The sequence below is a fragment of the Kogia breviceps genome, chromosome 4, assembly GCF_026419965.1.
Source record: "Kogia breviceps isolate mKogBre1 chromosome 4, mKogBre1 haplotype 1, whole genome shotgun sequence".
NCBI classification, from domain to species: Eukaryota; Metazoa; Chordata; class Mammalia; order Artiodactyla; family Physeteridae; genus Kogia; species Kogia breviceps.
Genome location: NC_081313.1, coordinates 145,213,435 through 145,240,460, shown reverse-complemented (window position 1 = coordinate 145,240,460; position 27,026 = coordinate 145,213,435). Strand labels below are relative to the sequence as shown.

Genomic DNA, 27,026 nt, shown 5'->3' with positions numbered 1-27,026 from the left:
CCAGCAACACAGGCTGCTTTGGAGAATGGAGCCGAGGAAGACATTTACATAGGCCCTGTAAGCAGGATCAAGTCTGCTTGGGATGGGAATTCAGGAGTTCAGGGTTCCAGATGCAGGGCATGTTTTTGACCAACAAGCTCCTAGCCCTATAGGGAGAGGCATGGCTGGAGAAACTTAGGGGTCAAGGGCAAAGACATCCCTTTTGCAAAGGTTTAAAGATGGTAGCAGTGATACTTAATTTTCAAAACTATTGTAAGAATTAGCATGGAAGGGAAGTACTTAGAACATATAAAAATGTTAATATTAAAACTTATAAACGTCGTTGCTATTGTTCCTGTTGTTGTTATTAGAATATGCTTGGAACACCATTAGGTGCTACCGGAACACAGGTAGCATACGAGTAAAGCTGACTCCTTTGGACTCTGTAAGACCTTGTCATTAATTATAATATCAGGGAGAATCTACATTTATTATGGCTGTTAGTTTGAAGAAGCTCTTCTGGTCTTAAGTATTTGATTTTATTTATTTATTTTTTAAATGCCTGCCTTTGCAGTCATTATTTTCATAATATTTATTTATTCATTTATTTTAAACATCTTTATTGGGGTATAATTGCTTTACAATGGTGTGTTAGTTTCTGCTTTATAACAAAGTGAATCAGTTATACATATACATATGTTCCCATATCTCTTCTCTCTTACGTCTCCTTCCCTCCCACCCCTCTAGGTGGTCACAAACAGACCAGCAGTATATGCGGTATCCCTGAGAAGTTTGAGTCTTGTATTCCTATTTCTACTTTCTGGCTGTAAGCTTTGTTTTCCTAAATGAAGCCTTCTCCCAGCTTGGCAAAAACTTCTTGCATGCTTTTACCATCTCAAATCACTAAGAGATGATTTAATAATCAAGATGAATTATGAAAATAATGCAAGTACAGGAGACTTGGCTGACACTGCTAGGTCACCTGTCTTGACTTTACCTCACTGCCCCTGGTCACCTCAAGCAAATGAAAATAGCAACTGCCTCCTGTCCCTTTGTCTTTGCTTTCCATCTGTCTTCAGTGTGTATCTCCCTTTCAGCACCGCCCCAGCCATGCCCCAGACAAAAGCAGCCCCATGACTATCTTCTGCCCAAAGAATTCTCAGATATTGTCACCTCACAGTTGCCTGGCACTGTGAAAATGCATTTTTATGACTATCAAGAAATCACAGAATCGCAGAATCTCAGTACTTGAAAAAGATCAAAGACCTTTAATTTTTCCATTCAGAGAGGAATCTGATTCCATATCTCTGAGAGATCATTATTCAACTTTTACTCCTGTCTGGATAGCCCTGAAGATGGGGAATTCAGGCCTCCCTAAGGCAGCCTGTGTCACTGTTAGGCATCTTGAAGATTCAGAAAATTGTTTGCTCACTATCTTTTAACCACTCATATGCCAGGCGCTGGGCTAGGGGCCCAAGATGCAATGGTAAGATCATCCTTGTCCTCAATGAACTCTTTATGTTGAGCCAAAATGCTAAATAATAGAGTGGTTAAGTTGATGAGCTTTGGAGTCAAATTCCCCAGTGGGACATCCTGGGGAAATCTGAGAACTGATGGTATTCTTAAAATAAGACTTCTTTCCTTAGGAGTTAGGCCTGATTTTCTCATATGTTTGTTTTGGTAACAATATGAATTAAGCCCTATTGCACTTGGTCATAACACAACCTTCAGCACAGAATTACTGCTTATTCATGATCTGCAGGACGCTGCCTTGTTATACAAGCCACGTATTATAACAGAAATCACATATAATGGACTTGAGTCCCCATGCATGCACCCTGGTTATTTATTTAATATGTTTTATGTTAAATATGAGATGGCGGATGCTATAAACAGGGAAGTAGGAATGGGTATGGTAATAATAAACGGTAAAGAGAACACTCTAGGAAAGGATAAAGATGGCAGAGTAGGAGGACGTGGACCTCACCTTCCCCCAACAAACACATCAAAAATATATATACACATGGAACAATTCTCACAGAAACTGGGAGGCAGAAGATCTCTTATATAACGAAAGCTGCAGGAAAGATCCCCATGTAACAGAGTATAATGGCAAAAAAAAAGGGGGTCAAAAAAGGGGGGTCATCGGGATGGGACTAGTGTCCCTAGGAGGGATCTGTAAAGGATGCAAGGTCCACACAAGTGGTCCCTCACCCTGGGAGGCCCCCTTGCCTGCTGGGAGGTCCACCAAGACAGATAGAAGGGCAGGAGGGATCTGGACTCTGCTCATTAGGAGTGCGCATTGCTGGCTTGCTAGCAATCAGGGTGGAGAGAGAACAGCACTGACAGCTGCCTCCTTGCCACACTTCCCAGTCCAAAATGCACACTGGGCAGAGCTGCTGGTACAAACTGCACCTAGGCACTGAATCTTGGGAAGATGGGCCCTGGGAGAGGACTCAGTCTAGCTGTGCAAAGACTGCCAAAAGGGCCCCCAACAGGGCTGTGACAGGCACAGAGCAAAGAGGAGGCCCCACTGAACATCCAGTGCAGGCTCTGGACACCACAACACCATCACAGCCCCTATTAAGGGGATAACAGACAGCGCACTCTGAGGAAAGACGTGGCTGGCATCTATACCAAAAACAGCACTGGCGCCAAAAATATTCAACTCACAGTCTACGCAGGGACAATCCCACATAAAAACACCCCTTCAGGGCCACAGTAGATAACTGTTTCTCATAGGGCTTAAACCCCAGCCCCGCGGCATGGAGGACGTTGATGTTGGCACCAACAACAGGCCACGCGGGGGCTCCGGAGTGCGGCATCGAGGGGCCGGCCTAGCTGGGGCCCGTGCCCCTATGTTTTCTGGCTGCAATGCCGGTCCTGGGCACGCTGCGGGGCCGCAGCCACCGGGCAGTGGGCGCCCGAGGGGCTGGGAGGCGAGCTGGGGCCCCCAGGCAGGTGTGGGCATAGTGTCCGCAGCCAGCGTCCCCGAGGCTGCGGTTGGGCCATGATCACTCGGTGAAGCTGGGCCGGGACAGTGCGGCCGACCTCTTCTCGCGCTCTGAGGACGTGTGCGCGTTGCAGTACTCAGAGCCTCTGCCCGCCGTGTGTGTTTCCCTGCGGGAGGGCCTGCTGGACTTAACGCCGACTGCCTCCGCGGGGTGGACTGGGCGCCGCTCCTGAGCACCGTCTGCCCCTGATCTGTATCCATAACTTCTTCCAGCCATGGCTTGGCAAGACAGATTCTTTTCCCGTACAGTTTGTTACAGGATATGGAGTAGAGCTCCCCGTGCTATGCAGTAGGATCTGGGGTTCACACCATCTGTTATCTCTTCTGCAAGGACAGTTCAACTCATCCCCTGGTGAAGAGAAGTCAGATTATTCTTTGCATCCCATTCAGGTGTTGTGACAGAAATAAAGTTTACAGAAGTCATGTTCCTGAGATAAGAAATAAAGATGTGACCTTCCAGTTGTGTAAAGCTCATAAATGCTGTGTAAGTGCATCGGGTGCACTAAGGAACATGGAGCTAACTGGGCTAGTTCTGAGAGAGAGAGACTTAACTATGTTAACAAAGGTCCATCAGAATTTCCTGTGGCTGTGACAGTAGAGAGTCCTTCCTCCTCAGAAATCAAAGAGGTCGATGATTCCTCAGAAAGTGTTCAGGAAGAGCCAGAGAAAATCCATTTGAAACAAGAAGCATTGCCAGTACAAAGTTATCACTTTAAAGCTATAAAGAAGATTATTTTTCAAATAGAAGCCTGACTGCAACACGGCACAGCTTGTGTGAGGGTTCTGTTTTCCCCTCCCATCTGCATTGTATCCCCTTGAATGGTTCCTTAAGCTTAGACCAAGGTGAATGGTGGACATTTGAACTCTAAGAAATAAAAATCAAAACATGTCGTTAGTAATATATTTTCCTTTCCTTAGAACCTTAGTATATTAGATTTAGGGAGAACCTTAGTGATCATACGATAAAGAATTGAGTTCCGAATGAATATAGGCAGCTGATTCAGTGCTCTTGTTTTACAGATGAGAAAACTGACAGTTCTGGTTAAACTCTCTTTTTATAATAGGAAAATATGGCCTCATTTTAAATAAAAGTAATGTTGAAAAAAAAAAGAAATAAGAATATCGCAAATAAACAACCTAACCTACCACCTAAGAGAATTAGAAAAAGAACACACAAAACTCAAAGTCAGCAGAATGAAGGAAATAATAAAGATCAGAGAGGAGATAAATACAGATTAAAAAAACAATAGAAAAGATCAGTAGAACCAAAAGCTGTTTTTTTGAAAGGACAAACAAGATAAAAAACCTCCAACCAGCCTCACCAAGAAAAACACAGGGTATTTGTTTTTATCCTTCTGACTTACTTCACTCTGTATGACAGACTCCAGGTCTATCCACCTCATTACAAATAACTCAGTTTCATTTCTTTTTATGGCTGAGTAATATAAAAACAAATACCATATGCTAACACATATATATGGAATCTAAAAAAAAAAAATGTCATGAAGAGATTAGTGGTAGGATGGGAATAAAACACAGACCTACTAGAGCATGGACTTGAGGATATGGGAAGGGGGAAGGGTAAGCTGTGACGATGTGAGAGAGTGGCAGGGACATATACACACTACCAAATGTAAATTAGATAGCTAGTGGGAAGCTGCAGCATAGCACAGGGAGTTCACCTCTGTGCTTTGTGACCACCTAGAGGGGTGGGATAGGGAGGGTGGGAGGGAGGGTGACACAAGAGGGAAGAGTTATGGGAACATATGTATATGTATAACTGATTCACGTTGTTGTAAAGGAGAAACTAACACACTATTGTAAAACAGTTATACTCAAATAAAGATGTTAAAAAAAAAAAAAAGAAAAACACAGGGGACCCAAATAAACAAAATAAGAAGTAAAAGAGGAGAAATAACAAATGATACCATAGAAAATCGTAAGAGAATACTATGAATAGTTGTATTTCAAAAAATTGGACAACCCAGAAGAAATGCACAAGATTCTAGAAGCTTACAGCCTGCTAAAATTGAGTCAAGAATAAACAGATAATTTGAACAGACCAATCACTAGACATGAAATAGAATCTGTAATTTAAAAAAACATCTCCACAAACAGAAGTCCAAGATCGGACAGCTTCATTGGGGAATTCTACCAAACAAAAAGAAGTTATACTGATCCTTCTCAAACACTTACAAAAGATTAACGAGGAGGAAACACTTCCAAATTCACTCTATGAAGCCACCATTACCCTGATACCAAAACCAAAGACACTACAAAAAAAGAAAATTATAGGCCAATATCTTCAATGAATACAGATGAAAAAATCCTCAGCAAAATATTAGCAAACCAATCCAACAATACATAAAAAGGATCATACACTATGATAAATTTAGGTTCATTCCAGGGTCACAAGGATGTTTTAACATATGCAAATCAAACAATGTGATGCACCACATTAACAAAAGAAAAGATAAAAAGCATATGATCACCTCAACAGAAGCAGAAAAAGCATTTGATAAAATTCAACATCCATTTATGCTAAAAACTCTCACCAAAGTAGGTATAGAGGGAACATATGTCAACACAATAAAAGCCACTTATGACAATTTCACAGCCAACATAATACTCAACGGTGAAAAGCTGAAAGCTTTCCCACTAAATTCTGGAACAAGACAAGAATGCCCACTTTCATCACTCTATTCAACATAATGTCGAAGTCCTAGCCACAACTATCAGACAAATAAAAGGAACTTAGAGGTATTCAAATTGGAAAGGAAGAGGTAAAAACGACACTATTTTCAGATGACATGATATTCTAAATAGAGAACCCTAAAGACTCCACACAAATAGTCTTAGAACTAGTAAATGAATTCAACAAGGTAGAAGATTAATATAAAGAAATCTATTGCATTTCTTTACACCAAAAATGAAATATCAGAAAGTTAAAAAAAAAGTCCCATTTAAAAGCATGTCAAAAAACTAAAATATATAGGAATAAACTTAACCAAAGAGTTGAAAGACGTGTACGTTGAAAACTATAACACATTGATAAAGGAAACTAAAGATGACTCAAAGAAATGGAAAGCTAACCTATGCTCTTGGATTAGAAGAATTAATATTGTTAAAATGGCCATATAACTAAAAGCAATCTACAGATTTAATGTAACCCCTATCAAAAAACCCATTACATTTTTCATAGAACTAGAACAAATAATCCTAAAATTTATATGGAACCACAAAAGACCCAGAATTGCCAAAGCAATCCTGGGGAAAAAGAACAAGGCTGGAGGCATAACCCCCTCCCATACTTCAGACAGTACTACAAAGCTACAGTAATCAAAGCAACATTGTATTGGCACAAAAACAGACATATAGATCAATGGAACAAAATAGAGTGCCCAGAAATAAACCCACATGACTACAGTTAATTAACCTACAACAAAGGAGATAATATACAATGGTGAAAAGACAGTCTCTTCAGCAAGTGGTGTTGGTAAAGCTGGACAGCCTCATGTAAATCAATGAAATTAAAGCACTTCCAAACGTACACAAAAATAAACTCAATATGGTTTAAAAACCTAAATATAAGACACAACAGCCTAAAACTCCTAGAAGAGACAAAAGCTAAACATTCTCTGACATAAATCATAGCAGTATTTTCTTATATCTCCCAAGACAAAAGAACTAAAAGTAAAAAATAAACAAATGGGACCTAATCAAACTTAAAAGCTTTTGCACAGCAAAGGAAACCAAAAAAGTGAAAAAACAACCTACAGAATGGGAGAAAACATTTGCAAACAATGCGACTGACAAGGGGTTAATGCTCCAAAATATACAAACAGCTCATGCAACTCTATATCAAAACAACAAGCAACCCAATCAAAAAAAATGAGAAGACCTAAATAGACATTTCTCCAAAGAAGACATACAGATGGCCAACATAGCACATGAAAAAATGCTCAACATTGCTAATTATTAGAGAAATGCAAATCAAAACCACAATGAGGCATCACTTCACACTGATCAGAATGGCTATCATCAAAAAGTCTACAAAAAATAAATGCTGGAGAGGGTGTGGAGAAAAGGCAACCCTCCTACACTATTGGTGAGAATGTAAACTGGTGCAGCCACTATGTAAAACATATGGAGGTTCCTTAAAAACTAAAAATAGAGCAATGATATGATCCAGCAATCCCACTCTTGGGCATATACCAGAAAAGATGAAAATTCTAATTTGAAAAGATACATGTACCCCAATATTAACAGCAGCACTATTTACAATAGCCAAGACATGGAACCCAAATGCCCATCAAGAGACGATTGGTTTAAGAAGGTATATATATACAATGGAATATTCCTCAGCCATAAAAAAGAATGAAATATTGCCATTTGCAGCAACAAGGATGGACCTAGAGAATATAACACTAATTGAAGTCAGACAAAAACAAATATTATATGATATCACTTATATGTGGAATCTAAAACATAATACAAATGAATTTATCTACAAGACAGAAACAGACTCACAGATATAGAAAACAAACTTATGGTTACCAAAGGGAAAAGTGAGGTGAAGAGGAATAAATTGGGAGTATGGGATTAACAGATACAAACTACTATACATAAAATAGATAAGCAAAGAGGATTTACTGTGTAACACAGGGAACTATATCCAATATCTTGTATTAACCCATAATGGAAAGTAATCTGAACATATATATATATATATATATATATATATATATATATATATATATATATATATATATATATATAAAAATAACTGAATCACTTTGCTGTATGCCTGAAAAAATACAATATTATAAATCAACAATATTTCAATATTTTTAAAAAGGAGATTGCTCTAACAAAACAGAACAATTGCCTTTAGGAAGTAAGAGAGGAAAGGACCCCCAAAATCAACTCTTTAGTAGAGAATTATAGTCTCCTAATCCTTGGTTCTCAATTAAAGAGGTGAATCAGATTCTACTATGCAGTTTAAATGTGTGTGGGTGTGTGTGTGTGTTATATGTCTGAGTCACACTCTAGACCTACTGAATCAGAATATTTGGGTTGAGGGGAGCAGGTGTTGAAGGCAGACGTAAATTTTTTAAAAGTTTCCCAAAATTACTCATTCTAAGTTCATCTTTTTCACATTTGTTTCTTCTTGCTAGTTAAAATATATATATATATACTTCTATGGAACTGAATAATAATTTAACAATCAAACAAAACAAAGTTATATCATGCTGTCAAAGCCTCAGCTCCAAAGCCTGTTAAGAAGGAAATATTTTACCTGGAAGTCTTGTTCTTTAGTGACAGGATGACTTTGCCCTCAGTGTCATATGTAAACAGTTATTCACAAAGTGACTTCATAATGGATTCTAAGGTTCTCATAATGGGGCCACAGCTCTCAGATCATCAACAGAACTGAGCCTTTGAGGATTTGCTATGAACTTTCAACTGAAGGAACTCCCGTGGATGAATCATATTGTTCTTTAAGGAAAAGATGAAACCTTTCTCTGTGGCTGTCTTGGCTATTGGCTATTTCTCATGTAAGGATGTATCACAGAACCTCAGGGAGGGAGTAAACATTTGATCTTCTATGGGAAGTAACCAGCCAATGATAACTGACTTCTAGATGTTGGGATTTTTGAAATTTTGACATTTCTCTTGGAGTTAACGAATTCACTACCTCAACTAAAATGATTATTGGTGGTTGAGTCCATTTTTGAATATCCCAAGAATTCTGCCACAGAGAGGTTCAGACTCAAGATATTTTAAGGGATGATCCCTAAAATGTACAACGAACATTTGATAGTCAGTCTCTGACTTGATAATCAATTTCCTCTCTCCTCCCTCTTCTTCCTGATACTTGCCCACCAGCCAGACACCCCCACACACTTGTGCTGTGTGTGTGCACACACACAAAGGCCTTCTACACAAAGCAGGGTCAGTTTCTGACATGGCTTACTATTACAGCACAACCCGATGTTACCAAATCTCAAGAGAGGGCTCAGCTCTTCCTAAGTAAGTCTGGCAAAATGACACCAATAAGGGAAGTCCGTGATGTGAAACAATCTGCTGGCAAGATGGCACAGATAGAGGGGGAGGCAAAGAGAAGTTTCAGCTTCAGAGCTGAAAGAAGTCAAGGCTGTGAGGTAGACATAAAGGATGAAAGTAATAGGAACCGTTACTAGTTTGGGTAAGCAGTTGTTGACACAGAGGCCAACAAAGGAAGACGCTTCCTTAGAAACATACAGAATTTGGAAAGAGTATATTCAAGACAGGAAATAAAAAATATATATATATATATATATGAAGGCAGGTATCTAAGAGTTCTGTCAGCAGGTAGCCAGGGCGACTATCAAGAACTAGACTTGTCTCTAAAATGGGTCTAGACAATGTGTGAGCTGCCCAGCAGTGGATGATATGTTGAGTCCCAGAGTTTAAATCTCTCCTGCTCAAGATCAGCATTAAAGCTAGAATGGGCTAAGGCTGAATTCTCAGGTGGCACACTGTGTGTCAGGCATGAGGAGGGGAAGGAAACAGTGTTTGGGAATCAGGCCTGGTCAGACAAACCTTGTGTGAAGAAGCCACATATTTTTCTATGATTTTCATGGTTATTAATTTACATGAGGTTACTTAATGGGCAAAGTAGCTGTTCACATCTCAACACTACATTTTTTTGATCCTTTTACTGAATTTTTTTTCCAGATATTTTTGGTAACATTGCATATAAGGTAAGTTGGCTACTTCCTGCATAAGAATGATTTTACAATCCTAAGCTTGTAGTATTTCTATTAGGTCGAACCATATTAAACCATATAAAACTGCTAATATTTGACCATTTTTGAGCTACACAATGGCAATTTATATGGCTCAAGCTAAACATCTCTGTCAAAATAAATACTGAGGAAAACCAGGATTCATCCCTGTCTCTTATGCTCCTTCACCTCCTTATCTACTGCTAGCAATTAAAGCTCCTAATTTTTGTTTGTAATAACTTTTTTCCCTCTAAATTCGTTGCTGATGCTTTCATTCAAACCCTTCTGACTTTTTGCCCATATTATTTCAAGAGCCATCTAACGATTTCCTTGCACTTAGTTTGACCCAGGGGTTGGCAAACCATGGCCACCACTTTTTGAAAATAGAATTTTATTGGAACACAGGCACACTCATTTGTTTACATACTGTCTCTGGCTGCTTTCAACAACAAAGCTGAGCAACAGAGAGTGTAGTATGTCTTTTAATTGGAAAATATCTACTACCTGGATCTTAATAGGAAAAGTCTGTGAATCCCTGCACAAATCTCCTCCACAACCATAAGAATGGGCCTACTAAAATGCAAATCTGATTGAGACGCTGCCCTCCTTAAAGGAGGATTCCTACTACAGTAGGGTAAACTTTTTGCATATCCTCCTTGACCCAGCCTCTTTGTCCGTAAAAGGAGAACTCCCCTTCTCTCACTTTAGGTTCTAGCTAACTTAAACCATTTTGGGGTCCCTGCTATTCCAGTCTGTCATTGTACTGTAATTCCCTCTAATTAAATTATCCTTCGTTCTATACTTATATCCAATTTTAGAAGTCATTTTCCTTCTTTAGGAACACACTAAAGAATCAATTCTTCAGTAAATCCTTCCGAAACAAACCATATGGGCTTAATCATTAAAAGACGAGATAAGAGACAAAAACATTATTTCCCAAAGAGTGATTTGAGTACCTTCTTATAGTATTAGTGATGATTTTAGTTAATAAGCCAATGAATATCTTTTACTGCAATAATTATAGCTTTTTAAAATGTGTGTTAGAAAAATTGTAAGTACAACTTCAAATTCAAGATATCATGGATATTCATGCTTAGGACCAATCTAAGGTGATTAGTCAAGTTTAAAGAGGCAGCCAATTAAAGAAAGATGGCATATGAATTCAGAAGGAATCATGAACCGAGTGACTGAAATCTGAGAAACATTACTCTAAGTAATGGGGGCCACTGAAGTTTTGTACACAGGGCAGTAGGCTAAAAAACTGGATATATGGATAGACTGTGATCTGAACCTACGGAGTAGGGAATTGTGGCAGCTCATTCCTAATCTGCTCATTACACAGTTCTCATGAACTTTCCAAGTCTCCCTGTTGCCTACAGACAAATTATTCTGTCACTCAAGTTCCTCTAAGACCAGCTTACTCCAACTCTGGTAGTATTGAAGAAATCAAGATAAAACGGGGGAGATACTGGTAAAATCTGAACCTGGTTGCTTCTTCCCTCACTATTGCAGCTTCCCAATCCCCAAAAGACTGAACTATAGCCAGTGCCAGAGTGGGACCACACAGGGTAGCCCAATCCAGGCACAAGAGTTAAAGGAGGGTGGATTTTGATGAACTAAAATGACTCCAGAGGCACCTGGACAATGGTTATAGTCATTATTGCCACTTCCCAGAATAATCTACTTCCCTTCTAAGAAGTTACAGATACAAAATAGTCAAGGATTAGGGCTTAACAGCCTTAGCTGCCTTTCAGAGAGAAAATTCCAAAGACTCTGACTGCTGAATTTAAGAGTTTTCATGTTTGAAGTCTAAAAGAAGACATATTTGATCATTATCTCCTCTCTGTACAAAACACCCAAGAACTTATATTAGAAGCCATTAAGAGATCATGCTGGGTAGAGAGTCTGACCTCTGAGTTTTGTTTTAGGACATTTCGTGCCATCATTATCAAAAGAAGGCTATACAACGGAAACACATATGCTCCATAAGAGTCAGCCCATTATGTGCTTCTAATAATGTTACATATTCTAACTCCTGCGTGTACTGCTTTGCGAACATGTAAGTGAAAACCTCAATCCCCAAACAGAACCGTCTTTTGAGAATCTAATGTGTAGCTGACTGATAACACTTCTACACATTTTGGAAAATGTGTGTGAACTCCTTAAGATGTGATCCTCTAAACTGAAAACAGCGTCATTGGAGTTTCAGTTCTGCTGGTTGAATCCAAGGGGCGTGGGGTAACAGGGACTAAACAAGTGAGATTTTGAGTCCCACCTCCAATTCTAGCAGAGAAGCCTCCCTCTATCAGTGTTGAACATTAGGTTTCAATATGAGGTTTTATGTGAAAAAGGTTTTGTTCCTAAAATGTTTGAAAATCATAGACAAATCGCCCTTTTCAAGATAACAATTAAAGCAACATGTCTCAGTACTTAGAAGATCCTGGGTTGAGCCCTGCCCTTGTGGTTAAGTGATACTGGGAAATCTCATAACTTCTCCAAACCTTGAGTTCTTATTTACAAATATTAGATTATATTTACTGCTTCACTTGCTAAATATGCTCTGACCACACTGACTCTTCTTTCCTAATACTTTCAAATGCACAAAGCTCTTTCCTGCTTCAAGACCTTTGGACAAACATAAGAATGTTTTCCCTATGATTTTCATAGGGCTAGTTCTTCCTCTTCATTTAGGTTTCAGCCTATATATCTCTTCCTCACAGATGCCTTCCCTGACCATCCTACCTAACACAGATATATCTCTGACATTTTCCATGTTAATATGCTTTGTTTCCTTCATAATTCTTATAACTCACACTTTATTTTCTATTTCTTTTTTTAATTAATTAATTATTTACTTATTTTTGGCTGCTTTTTGGGTCTTCGTTGCTGCACACAGGCTTTCTCTAGTTGCAGCGAGCGGGGGCTACTCTCTGTTGTGGTGCGCGGGCTTCTCGTTGCAGTGGCTTCTCTTGTTGCAGAGCATGGGCTCTAGGCGCACGGGCTTCAGTAGCTGTGGTGCGTGGGCTTCAGTAGTTGTGGCTCACTGGCTCTAGAGCGCAGGCTCAGTAGTTGTGGCACACGGGCTTAGTTGCTCTGCAGCATGTGGGATCTTCCCGGACCAGGGCTCAAACCCATGTCCCCTGCATTGGCAGGAGGATTCTTAACCACTGCACTACCAGGGAAGTCCCCTTTTTTCTATTTCTTTATTTCCTAATTTTAAGCTCCATGAAGTCAGAAGGCAGGTTTTTGATTTATTCATAATACTTAGCACAACATCTAGTACCTCACAAGCACCGTAAATACTTATTGAATGAATGAGTTCTTGGGGAGAATGAAAGTGATAATGGGTATAAAAAGCATTTTTAAACTTAACTCTTTATAGGTTTTTTTTTTTTTTAAGTTTTGTCACTTGTTGTATGGACTCAATCTCTCAGAATTGAGAGTATGGTTAAGAGTGAAGACCGATCCTTATTGACCTGAATTGGAATTTCAGCTCTTCTATTTAAACTATGATCTAGGATGATAATTAACCTCAGTAATTACCTGAGAGGTTGGCCGTGAGAACTGAAAAAGATAATCCATAAAGGGAGCCTAGCATAATACCTGTCACACAGGAGACCATCAGTGTCCTTGTTATGTTGCTTCTAACTAGAAGCAAACTGTCCCAGTTTGCCTGAGACTAAGGGTTTTCCCGGGATGCAAAACTTTGAGTGCTAAAACAGGACAGTCTTGGACAGACCAGAATAGTTATCATCTTACAGTCAACAGGCTTTCATATCTAGCCCCTAGTTCTCCTTCCATATTTACCAAGTCCTTCCTTCACTCAGACCATAAAACCTATATCATAGTCATCTTCAGCCAGTACAGCAGTATCTTCCAGACAATCTCAAAACCTCACCTTACAGGCCTCCAAGGGAGTGCTCATGATAATCCCATGGAACACACCGACATTCCTTAGAGGGAAGAGAAACTGTAGAGATGATTGCTAGCCCTTCTCCCAAATTTATTACTAGCTCTTCACTTCCATCCTTTCTTCACACTTACTGTCTACCCACTATCCTAGGATCCCAAGGTTTCAGGGAAATGAAAAGTAACTTCTCAGGGCTAAGAATTTATCCTTAGGGTTTTAGTTTAAAAGCAGGATGAATATTACTCTGTTGAAGTATATAATACAGGTTTTAGTATATTCACAGAGTTGTGAAACCAACACCACTATCTAACTTCAGAATAATTTTCATCAAAAATAAACCTGTATCCATTCTACCATCCCCCCAGTACCTGGGAATCACCAGTTTATTTTCTGCCTTTATGGATTTGCCTATTCTAGACAATCAATATAAATGGAATCATACAATATGTGGCTTTTTGTTTCCGACTTCTTTCCTTCAGCATAAGGTTATCAAGGTTCATCCATGTTGTACAATGTATCAGTTATTTATGCTTTTTTATGGCTGAGTAATATTCCACTGTATGGCTATACCACATTGTTTTTATCCATTTGTCCATTAATGGACATTGAGTTGTATATACTTTTTGGCTATTATAAATAATATGTTGTGAATATTCATATACAAGGTTTTGTGTGGACATATCTTTTCATTCTCTTGGGTATGTATCTAGGAGTGGAATTTGTGAGTCATATAGTAACTCTATGTCTAACATTTCACCAGATTGTCAAACTATTATCCAAAGCAGCTGCAACATTTTACAATCTCACCTGCAATGTGTGAGAGTTCCAATTTCTCCCCAACCTCACCAACATCTGTTATTGTCCATCTTTTTTATGACAACCATCTTAGTGGATGTGAAGTGGCATCTCATGGTTATAATTTGAATTTCTCTAGTGAGAAATGATATTTAATATTTTTTCATGGACTGACTAGCCATTTGTATATCTTCTTTGGATAAATTTCTATCCAAACTCTTTGCTGACTTTTTAATCAGATTATTTGCTTTTTTATTGTTGAGTTGTAAGAGTTCTTTACACATTTTGGATACAAGGAACTTGTATATAATCAGATATAGATTTGCAAATATTTTCTCCCATTTTGTGGGTTGTCTTTTCATTTATTGATGGTGTCCTATGAAGCACAAAAGATTTTCATTTTGATGAAGTCCAATTTATCTATCTGTTGCTTGTGCTTTTACTGTCATATCTAAGAAACAGTTGCTTAACCCAAGGTCATAGAGATTTACTCCTGTGTTTTCTTCCAAGAGTTTTATAATTTTAACTCTTACACTTATCTCTTTGACCCATTTTGAGTTAATTTTGGTATATGGTATGAGGTAGAGGATCCAACTTCACTTTTGGTATGTGGATATCCAGTTGTCTCCACACCATTTGTTGAAGATTACTCTTTCCCACTGAAGTGTCTTAACATCATTGTTGAAAAAAATCAATTGACCATAAATATAAGGGTTTATGTCTGGACTCTAAATTCTATTCCATTTGTCTATATGTCTATCCTTATACCAGTACCACACTGTCTTGATTTCTGTAGCTTTGCAGTAAGTTTTGAAATTAGGAAGGTGGATTCTTCAACTTTGTTCTTTCTCAAATTGTTTTGGCTACTGTGGGTGCTACAGAAAGTATTAAAGGTGTTGTCAAAGAATAATGTACAGCTCTGTTTAGCATAATAGTTCTAAGAGTAACATACAAGGGAAAAGTAAGTATTCTAACAATAGATGGTTGGTTTCAATAATTTATATCTGTAATTAATAGTTCCTAACAGAGAAGGAAATGTGTCACTGCTTATGGTAATGCTAAAAATGTAGATAACCCAGTGACCTCTGAATTTACTGGCAGGAAATTTAGTATATTCCAAGGTTTTCATTTCCCAAATAGTTCTTAGCATCTCCAAAGACAGTAACAGGACTGAAGGGAAGTACAGTTTTCTCAAATTAAATCTGCTCCTTTTCTCAGGGTGGTACTGCCACTTAAATATCCTTGTCCATGCCTCTCCCTGATGTTTAGTACACCTATGTCATGAGAATCTTCTTCTTGCCCCAGGCCAGTTGAGAAATCCATTCTGCTTCTCATGCCCAACAGTTTCAGAGATTTCACACATAAGAATTATTTGAGATTCCAACTTTCACAGTATCTTCTTTAGCCTATAGTTTCTTTCTTTTCAGATTATGAAGGCATTCCAAACGTGAGGCCAGGGCATGTACATAATAAGATGAGGGGGTCAAGCACACTTTTACGCTGACAACACATGCGCCTCCATCCTTCAGGCTCCAGTTCAGGTTCTGTCTGATACTTTCTTTCTGCATCCTGGGGCAGTCAGAAGGTTGATCTGCTTGAGAACACCAAAACTCTCTGGCTGAACATTTTGCTTAAAGGCTCATCCTTTTTAAGCCATATATGATTTTTAAAAAGTCCCACTAGACTTTACACATTAAGTTTTCTAAAAACAATCATGATACAATGTTTAGTTAAAAAAGAGAAAATGTAAGGATATAAAATGATGTATACAGTATGATCAGACTTTTGAAAATATATTTATTACATATATACCAAAATATAAAATATTAAAGAGACTACATGATGGGGATCTTTTGAAAACTTATAAATACACCTGACTTTAATTTAATGTTTATTATATGTCAGGCACTGTGCTTGATGCTACATAGGAATTATCTCATTCAACGTTCAAAACAATCCTATGAAGTAGGTATTGGTATTAACTCCCATTTTATAATTGAGGTTTGGAGAAATTAGGGACTTATTCAAGATCTCATAGCTCATGAGGGGAGAAACCAAGAAACAATTCCAGAAATCTAACATTCAGAGGCCTCAACTTAACTTCACATTATCTTGATTAGAATCTTGTATTTGGCCAGAGACTTAGAATTTTTTAAAACAATCTCTCATTATTTATCCATTTGTTTCATGAAGCTTTAATAAACACCTAGTAAGTTCCAGACACTGTGCTAGGTGCAGGTAAAGTGAAAAAAAAAAGAATAAGATACTATTACTCTCTGGCTATTACTATAAGTAATACAGGTATATAATTAACAGCCTGCTAGAGTTTAGAAAGTACTTTCCTAAACAGGGCACCTATGAAACCCATACCAATACTGCATGGTAGGCAGGGATAAGATTATTCCCTTTTTATACATAGTAAGAAAAGACTCCAAAGTTAATTGCTTTGCCCAAGTCAAATAGGAAGTATTTACAGATGAACAATGTTTTTTATTTCCTATGTGGCTACTGTTACTTTTTTTTTAATGGACCACTTTTTCAAGAAAAATGCAATAACAGAAGTCCACTGACTATAATTTATCACAAAATGTAGTAATTGGCTTACTGTTGTTATTACATTTCTGCTGAAGACAAATATTTTCACTTAGGTTTTCCACACTGCTGTATTTATCTTTTTCTTGACCACTATGCTCTTTGCTGCCCCACAATATGAATCCTCCCTGTTTGTAGTTCATAGAGCACTTTCACTATGAGCTTCAAAGAGTCTATCTCAGTAGGTACCCAAAATGACCATAATTGTGGTGATTTTACAAATAAGAAAATTCCGGTTCAGAAAAGTGAAAAGATTTTCCCATGGTTCTTCAGGGAGTCATTGTTTTCCCTTCCCCCTACTTCACATACAAATTTATACATTTGCTAAAAGCTCTAATAATATTTCACCATGATTACAAAGTAGAGGGGTCTCCAGAGTGAAGGGAGCATTGAGGGGAGAGGCAAATCTTTGCAGTTCCGGGTTATTTGTAAGTTAAGAGTTTACAAATCAAGACCTGTTTTTGCTTAAAATCCCTATAATAGTACAGCCAGAGTAGAAGGAAGAAAGGTTGTATTTCATACAAATTGTCACTAAATATTTATATCAATTTCTCTTAGAGCTTTGCACCTTACTCTTACAATTCAACACAGTGGAAAATGTCAGAAGGCCAAAAAATCTTGAATGTGAACTGATTTTCCTTTGTTCGTCATGAGTGAACCGATTTAAATCAAGCATCATCTTTCCTTCAAAAAGCGGAATTCATTATATTTTCTTATTTTTAAAAAATCAATAAATCTTATCCTATGGAAATCTCCTGTTTAACTCAAGATATATTTAATGAGATGCACCAGAATTTTGTTTGTTTCTAGAAATACAGAGCTGAGTAGGAAGTGACCCCCGAGTTTAAGCAACTCACAGTCTGGTAGGCTAACTGGACAATTCATTCATTTATTCAGTAAATATTCTTTAAGGACTTATGAAACTGAGAGACTTGGCTAGATTCTGGGTCCTCAATGGTAATCAAAATAAGTCTGTGCCCTTGTGCAGTTTACAATCCAATGAGGGAGCAAGAAAATATGATTTTAAAAATATAATAAAATGTGAGAAAGAGACAAGCAACCCATGACATCCAGGAGCTGACCATGGCATTGCTATAGTTTGGCCTTCTACTCACAGCTAGGCCTTGATGTTCTCCTGTTTAACATAAACAATTTCACAAAACATTAACATCCAACAAAGCTGCTCTGCAACCATGATGAATCAAGACAAAGACAATAATACTCCATAATTATGCCTGAACACAGGCAAAACATAAACATTATCCAAACTACCAAACATCCCCTATCTAGGCTAATATGAGTGACTGTTGCTTCTTTACCAATTAGAACTTTAGCCTGTGGCTATTCTTCCCTCCTTCTAAATAAGACTTTTTAAGATACCAAATCATAGAATTACTCTCACTTCCTAAAAGCATCCAATCCAGGGCAAAGCCAGTCTTCCTTAAAATTTCCCTAAGTCAACCTAACAATCCCAAATCCTACAGTAAATCCTTCCTAGTATCCTTTTACTGAGATACCCTATGGCTTCCATGCGTGTTCTCGCTCACGGTGATGAATAATACAACCCAATTTGTCCAACTAAAGTGCTCCTCATGGTCTTTGACAAATGCAAAACTTGAAAGTGGCAACAATACCAAGCCTGTTGGTCAAACCCTCTTTTCTCACTTCTCTCTGCAGGGGCACTGACAGGGGTATAAAGAATATGAAAATAGGTGATACTTGAACTCTTAAATTAAGGGGTAGGGAATAGTTTATTCATTTATTTATTCATTCATTGGCTTATATGCTAACTTGTTCCAAAAATAATTTAATGTGGTTGATATTGTTCAGTGGATTCAGAGGTACAAACTAGGGGGCAGCTCCCTGAGAACTGTCATATAAAGACAACACTCCTGACCTAAGGAAACACCTAAAGACAATGGAACGCTAAGGTGGGATGGGCGTACCCCAAATAACACTGATGTTTAATGGGATACCCCTTCCCTAATAGCTGAGGCTCCCTCTACCCTTTCCCCAACCAGGGATGACATATTAATCACCAGCTGTCAGGTTTTACCTGACTTCCTGTCCTTATAAGCATCTTCTTCCCTTGACTAGAGACTCTTCATTCCTATCTCCATTTTCAATTCCTATCCACTACTGGTAACAAGTCTGTTCTCAGGTTCTAAAAGAAAAATCCTCATTTTTTTCCTGTTAGTCTTGAAGAACTTAAGAAGCTCTAGATCAATTCTCAGGTGAGTCCAAGTCAAGTCACTCTTAGTCAAATCTAATGATTTTCAAGTAGAGCAGTACTGTTCTCGTAAGAAGCGTTTAAAAATATGTTGGGATTTGATTTTTGCTCGTCACAGTGACTGGAGTGGTACTACTAGCATTCAGTGGGTGAAGGCCCTGCAATGCACTGGACAGTCCCACACAGTAAAGAAGGGACCCATCCAAAACGCCAATAGTACTCCTACTGAGAAACATCTTACCCATAGATGGAAAGTATCTATCACATCCAACCCTCCTGCTTCCCTCCATGCCCACACCAGATATCCATAATCAATGTCAGCATACTCCACTGAGCTGAATATGGTTTCAAAAATCTTTCTCAACATAGCAATCCAAGCATGCTGTGTCTATCAGATTTGGCATGGATGACAAAATCTATCTGCCATTCCTGCCCTTACCTTTTTCTTTTTAAGACTAAGGAAGCTTCACTGTTCTTGAGATGAAGTCTTCACCTGGCACTCTGGTCCTATTCCATTTCCTTGCCTTGGTCATCTGACTGTAACAGAGAAGAAAAAACCTGAAATGTACATGATAGCCCATTCTCAAGGCTCTGCCTTCCAAGCTTGACCTTTAAAGGTATAAGACTTTTCATTTGTATAGAAATAAAAAGTTGCAGAACAGAGAATAACATTGGCTTGTTAGAAGTTTACAGGTACATTGTGACCTGACCTATGTGGACAGCTGGAAGCACAAAGGATTCTGGCACCAAGAAGTTTGCAACAACCAGTCACACTCCCTCCCCTTTTCGTATACAAGAGGCTTGAATGGGTAAAATGGTTCTTTGGGACACTAGTCCACCATCTTCTAGGTCTCCTGGCTTCCCCAATAAAGTTGCTATTCCTTGCCCCAACACCTCATCTCTTGATTTTTTTGCCTGTCATGCAGTGAGAAGTATGAGCTTGGACTTGGTAACATGACTGCTCTCCCAGGTCTTCTAAGACAAGGGCCCTATCAGCAATGTGACCTCTGTGGCTGGGACCCTGCACCGTCCCAACAGGTCTAACAACAAATGCCTGCCTGCCAGTATTACCTCTCTGAAGGCTTGCTCCTGGTACAATGAGTGAGGTGTAGCTACACCTCTAGTGCGGAAACTACATGTAGCATATTGAACTTCTTTGAAAGAATAACCTCCAAAAGAAAATCCAACTCAGTGACTGAATTTTTAAAAAGGGGGCTGGGGGGATGTGAAGCGAAGTGGGGCAGGCAGGGAGGATTTCCATGGCACCTGTGCTTGAAAAGTCCAGAGGAATCTCTGAATTCAGGCATGGCTAGATATGGAATCTCAAAAAATGTTGCCAGAATCTCTCTCTCTCCATGTTTTGGATCCATCCATGCTCTCCTCGAGGTTGTCTTCATTCTCAGGCTTTGACCACCCCATCCCGTTCCCATCGCAGTGGTAGACATTGGAAGTTCTAGAGTTACAACTTCAGTAGAAGAGAACTTTCCTTTCTCAAAACAAAAGATTTGAAGCTTATTAGACTAGTTAGGATAAGACTGCTGAATCAGTCTTTAGTCCTACAAGCATGCTTAACTATTACTGAAATTGAAATGGGCTGATTTACAAGTGGAGCCAGGAGTGAGGCAGCCCTGCTATGTGGACTAGAAGAGGATAAAGAACTGCTCCCCAAAGGAATATTGAGGCACTATTGCCAGGAGAAATGAAAGAAGTCAAGCAAAAACAACATGCATTGACACTACCCTTTCTGGATGCCATTTTTCCCTCCTCTGAATCTGAGGCTGTCCTCAGGCCTGCTCAGAGCTCAATCCCCTGCTATTTTTCTGCCTTTACCACACTTAACTATTTAGCCTATTTGTATCATAATAAGTTATGGTACTCCCAGGAGCTGAAACACTTTACTATCTTGGTAGATGGCAAGGAAATGTCACCCAGAGAGCTAAAGCTTCTGGAAAATACACTTTCATAATACAAAATCATTTGACATCCTGGCCCACAAACCATGGGCAGTCTGGTGTCCTCCCAAATTCAGAACACCCCAGGTCATTTATGTTCTCATGGTTACTTCTTGCTCCGTATCCCTAATTTTGCAGAGTTCTCCATCAGCCCCTCATTTCACCTTTTAATACTGACACCTCATTCTCCACCACTTTGGTGCAGGTTAGACTCTCCCCATCTTCCTTCATTCCTCAAGCACTTTCAAGGCTATTCAGGGTAACAGATGTTTTCTGAACGTTTGGGATAATAGAGATTAATGGCTAACATAGCATAGGAAATATATTAGGACTATTCTGGTTAAGAGTGATGAAATCTAACCGAAATTTAGGTCAAACAAGAATTGTGTGGGTTCATGTGATTAGGAGGATCCAAGGTGGGTCTTAATTCAAGCATTGCAGTATCACCAGACTTAAGCAATGCCAGGAGTCTTACTCTCCACCTCTGCCCTCTGGTAGTTTATGAATTTCATTACATGCTGGTTTCATCATCTCCCATACAGACTCCATCTACATGATGATATAATGGCTGCTACCACCCCAGGCAGGCATTGTCATAGCTCGAGAGCCAAAAGGAAAAGGGTTGGGGGAGGGACGAAGGTAAATCATGGGGCTTAGCTACCACCCCATCAATACGCAACTGCAATCCCCCAGTACAGGGAATTGAATTTTTTAAGTGTCTTATAACCTCCAAAAGATTAAACATAAGCACAGAAATGAGGAATTAATCACATCTATATGGTAGTTTGGGTTAAGAAACAGTCTACAAATAATTGTAATTTAAAATATTTATATTTTAAGAAAATATAGCATAGTAAAGAATATGATGGATGACTCTTATGATTCCAACTTGAAATTTTTAATTATTTATTTAAATTTAGAATTTTAATTTTAAGAGAATAAAAATTTTATTAAGACTGTAAATGTTATTAGCATTTTGAAAAGTTGTCACTTGCCATATTTATGTTTAATTGAATAGAGTTGTAACATTTACTTGTGAAGGTTTTTTGTTAAACAACTGAAGTGCTTAAAAGAAAAAACTGAGTGTATTTGTCCTTTCCTTAATCCCTTCATTCAACTAAACTTAACTGTGTGCCCACTCCCCCACCCCCATTTATGTTTGAGAAACTGATTCACCCGGATGTTTATTTGATTGTCTCCCTTTACCAAACTGCAGGTAGAAACATATCCACTTATCATAATTGTTCCCTTGCACCTAGTCCAATGCCTCATCCCCAAAATATTTGTTGAATGAATTAATGAACCATGTCAGGCTCAAAATGCAACCAGCTTTTGAAAACTACAACTGCTTTCTACCTGCTACTTTTGGAATTTAAGGAAGAACAGTTTCCATCTCAGTATTGGGCTCACCTAGCTGGGCCCAGTTCACCAGCACTTTCCATTTCTTTCCTTGTAACAGATGGATTAGGTTGATTCACCTTATACTTATGGGGGGGCAACTTGCTCATTCAGTCAAGGTCAGGAGAGTCATAGGGTATATGAGGGGAAACAGTGAGTTCTGTGTGCACATAGGACATGATGTTTGTGAAGCAAAATGAGATTGAAATGGTAGGCTGCAACCAGTGAATACTGGGCCTTGGAAGTCTGATTAAAAAGTTACAAATGTATACTTTAAGGTTTAAAGTTGAAGAAAAAATGAGCCATTGACACATTACCCAGTGTGCTTTAGGAAGATTAATCAAATTGTTATTTGGAGGAAAAATTACAAGATTGCACAGGAGGAATATGGGTTTTGAAGACAGGGAAAATTTCACAATGATTCTCTTTATTTATTGGCTGTGTGAGCTTTAGCAAAATACTTAACCTCTCTGAACCTGAGTTACATTACCTGTAAGATGGGGCAAGCGATACTTACAGAGTTCATAGGGATTAAATATAATCATGTATTTAAAATGGTTGGTAGAGAGACACTGTGATTAAAAAAATACAAAACATTAAGAATTTGCAAGAGAGACACTAGAGCCAGGATGATGATACAGAGACACAATTAAGAAGTAGTGACAGAGAAGCTCATGGGGGAAGGAAAAGTGAGCTGAAGAGGGTGTTTGTAATTACTATTTCAAGTGTAGCTGCATAGCGCCTGGACTCACTCAGTGTCTCCTGTGCTGCTTGGGCATCCTGACATTCCACTGTGCCAGGATTTCCCAAATTTCACTTAAGTGTTCTTGTAGATGATGTCTCCCAGATCGCCTAGGAGCAGACACTGTTTCCTAGTTATCTCTGCAGCACTAACATATTCCCAGGTCCCATGTAGTCTCTTAGTAAACGTTGGCTGATGGTAAATAGCTCTTGGCATTTCAAACAATTTTTTTTCTAAAAAAATAACTTATTTACTCTCACACCTCTATAGAGATCAGGCTAAAAGATCAGCACTAGATGCAGTGACAGGGAAAACACAGTAAGGCTATTTATTTATTTATTTGTTATTTTTTTCTGCCGCACCACGCAGGATCTTAGTTCTCCGACCAGGGATGGAACCCGTGCCCCCTGCAGCGGAAGCACGGAGTCTTAACCATTGGACCTCCAGGGAAGTACCAAAGCTAATTATTTAAAAGAAAGCTTTTTGAGTTTCTGAAGTTTCATTCTAAATCTTTTCACTTTCTTGGGACATAACCTTGATCTTGAACAGTATGGTCCAAATTAAAAATGAAAAACAAGGGCCTTGGGCTTCCCTGGTGGCGCAGTGGTTGAGAATCCGCCTGCCGATGCAGGGGATACGGTTTCGTGCCCCGGTCCGGGAAGATCCCACATGCCGCGGAGCGGCTGGGCCCGTGAGCCATGGCCGCTGAGCCTGTGCGTCCGGAGCCTGCGCTCCGCAACGGGAGAGGCCACAACGGTGAGAGGCCCGCGTACCACAAAAAAAAAAAAAAAAAAAACCAACAAAAAAACAAGGGCCTTGTTCCTTTATGCTCACTCCGACTTCATGTTTATAAAAGCCTCCTATGCAGCTTTTTCTTTTCTTTTTTTCTTTTGTGTGTGTGTGTGTGTGTGTGCGCGCGTGTGTGTGTGCGTGCCTAATCTACCACCTTGTGTTTCGTTTTGAAACTTCGATTCCCTATGCACATACCTACGTACAACATCCTTTCACAGCATTTCCTTATGTAACTTGGGAAAATTTATGATGCTTTTGAAAGTGAACTTCATGCTAAGAATATCACATGCTAAGAATTCACCCCTTGCAATTTCAAACACTGCTGAGAAGAAGGAAGAAGAGGCTTCTGAAGAATCAAACAGTAACAGCTAACCTTTGTGGAATATTTGCTGTGTGCCAGGCACTCTTTAAGTGGATTACAAATATTACCTCACAAAACACAAATGAGAGAAAGGTGGTAGAGAAACTGGAACTCTTGCACTGTTGGTGAGATTGTGAAATGGTGCAACTGCTATGGAAAAATTAAAAATTACCATATGATCTAGCAATCCCACTTTGGGGTATATATCCAAAAGAATGGAAAGTTGTATCTAGAAGAGATATCTGCACACTAATATTACCTGAAGCATTATTCACAAATGTCTATTCACAACAGACGTTTGGGAAGCAACCCAAATGTCCACTGATGGATGAACGAACAAACAAAACATGATATATGTATGCATACAATGCAATATTATTCAGCCTTAAAAAGAAAAGCCTGACACATGCTACAGCATGGATGAACCTTAAAAACATTACGCTAAGTGAAAAAAGCCAAACAGGGACAAATATTGTACAAGTCCACTTATATGAAGTACAGGGAGTAGAACGGTGTTTGCCAGGGGCTGTGGTGGGCAGGTGGGGGTTGTTACTTAGCGGGCATAGAATTTCAATTAGGGAAGATGAAAAAATTCTGGAGGTGGATGGCAGGGCAGTTGCACAACAATGTAAATATTCTTAATGCCAATGAGGTACTTAATGCCACCGTGCACTTAAAATTGGTTAAAATGGTAAACTGTGTTATGTGTATTTTACCCCAATTAAAAAGAAATCATGTAAAGAATCATTCATGTACAGACTTAAGACTGTACTGGTGGGGCTACCAGCCTTCCTTTTTGATGCATGTGCTAAAAAAAATCTACATACATCCCTCTAAGAACAAACAGTTAAAAACAAACAAATGAGGTAGCATGGTAAATTAAAGATGGCCATAAATTCTTTGCTACTCCTTCAATTAAGAGGAGAAATCTTCCCTATCTCCCCTTGAATCTGGGGAGATTCCTTGATCAACAAAATGTGACAGAAGTTAACTTCTACTCCCAAGGCTAGATCATATGAAGTCCTGTCCTTGAGCTTCCTCCTGTATTGCTTGGAACAGCTCACTTTCTGCTCTATTTCCGAGTGTTCCCTTATCAGAACCCAGCAATTTGCCCTGAGAGATCCAAACCAGAGGGAGAAGACCATGTGTAGGCGCTCTGGTGGATAGTTCTAGCTGAGCCCCTAGAGGGCTTACAGCTTAAATTGCCTACAATATAACTTCCATTGGAGTCCGAAGTTAACTAAAGTCTCAGCTGACATCGAACTTCCAATGCATGAAACCCCAATCTAGAACTTCCCAGCTAAGCCCAGTCAAGTCACTTCTGTGAGTTGACTAACACAAATAACAAATTATTTGTGTTAGCCCCTAAATTCTGCAGTGGTTTGCTATGCAGGTACCACAATGATGTCCATTTTTACCTAACAAACCCAAGGTTTGGAGCTGACATCTCAAGGTCACAGAGTGAGTACTCTAAGGTTGGTTGAACCTGCAGATGGGGACTGCAATATGGAGGGCCTACTGTAAAATTATAAGTGAATTTTTGGCCCCTAATCCCAGAGATATTCAAGGGTTACCTGTACTTAGGGGCAAGAACTCGGGATTTGGAGGGTAAAAATCTGGGTTTCTGTCTAGCTGTGTGACACTGAGAAATTACCTATGTAGACATATAATGCTGCCTGCCATTTCAGTTAACAAAGAATGGTGTGGCCGTCAAGCCATCAATCACTGCAGCTATCCCTGAAGGTGCACCCTAAGGGGATTCAGGATGGAGAAAAACAGGATTACAGACCCTAGACACTTACGGTACATATCAAAGGAATGATTTCAATAAGCCCAGATTCTCACATCTTCTCATACATAAAAAAGAGCTAAAGTCACTAATTTTACCTGTCTGTTTTTTCTTTAAACAGCAGTAATATTTTCATGTTCGACTACCTGTTTTTGTTTTGCGTTTTGTTTTTGTTTTCTTTTGCAAAATATCCTACATATCTTGGTTCCTCCCTTACCTCTTCAGAACAGTCCCTCGGAGATGCTGTCTCCCGGGCTCAAGTCCTCAGCAAGAGCGCTGAATAAAACATAATTCTCAACTTCCAAGTTGTGCATTTTTTTTCAGTCCATGTCCTCTCTGACGATAATTTTTATTAAAAAAAAAAACGGGTTAAACTGACTCCTGCCCATACGTCACCGTCTCAGGGAGTTTTCAATGAGACAATGACGTGAAAACCCTTTGGAAACTATAAAATATTGTAAATTACGTGCAGAGACAATGCCCCCAAAGTAGGGAAGGGCTGATTTAACATTGACATCTTTAACTGCCCTACCCCCCCTAAAAAAAAGAGATTTTCTGTTTTCAGGTGAACGAATCCTAGAAATATCTCTACTGGAACCTAGCTCGCTACCTTACAACAGAGAAACGCGAAGACCTAAAGCTCACCGAAAGCCAACAAGAAGCAAACCTCTGAATCACGAGCATTTATCCGGCGTCCAGCGTT

General features: G+C 39.0%; 1 long non-coding RNA gene across 1 annotated transcript; it reads right to left on the bottom strand.

Annotated features, from left to right (window-relative positions):
- Positions 1-556: 556 nt before the first annotated feature.
- LOC131755516 (uncharacterized) lies at positions 557-27,026 on the bottom strand. The gene is made up of 3 exons (XR_009335479.2): positions 26,541-27,026; positions 19,729-19,826; positions 557-3,341 (listed from the first exon to the last, which is right to left on the bottom strand). It is a non-coding gene; the product is annotated as an uncharacterized lncRNA (long non-coding RNA).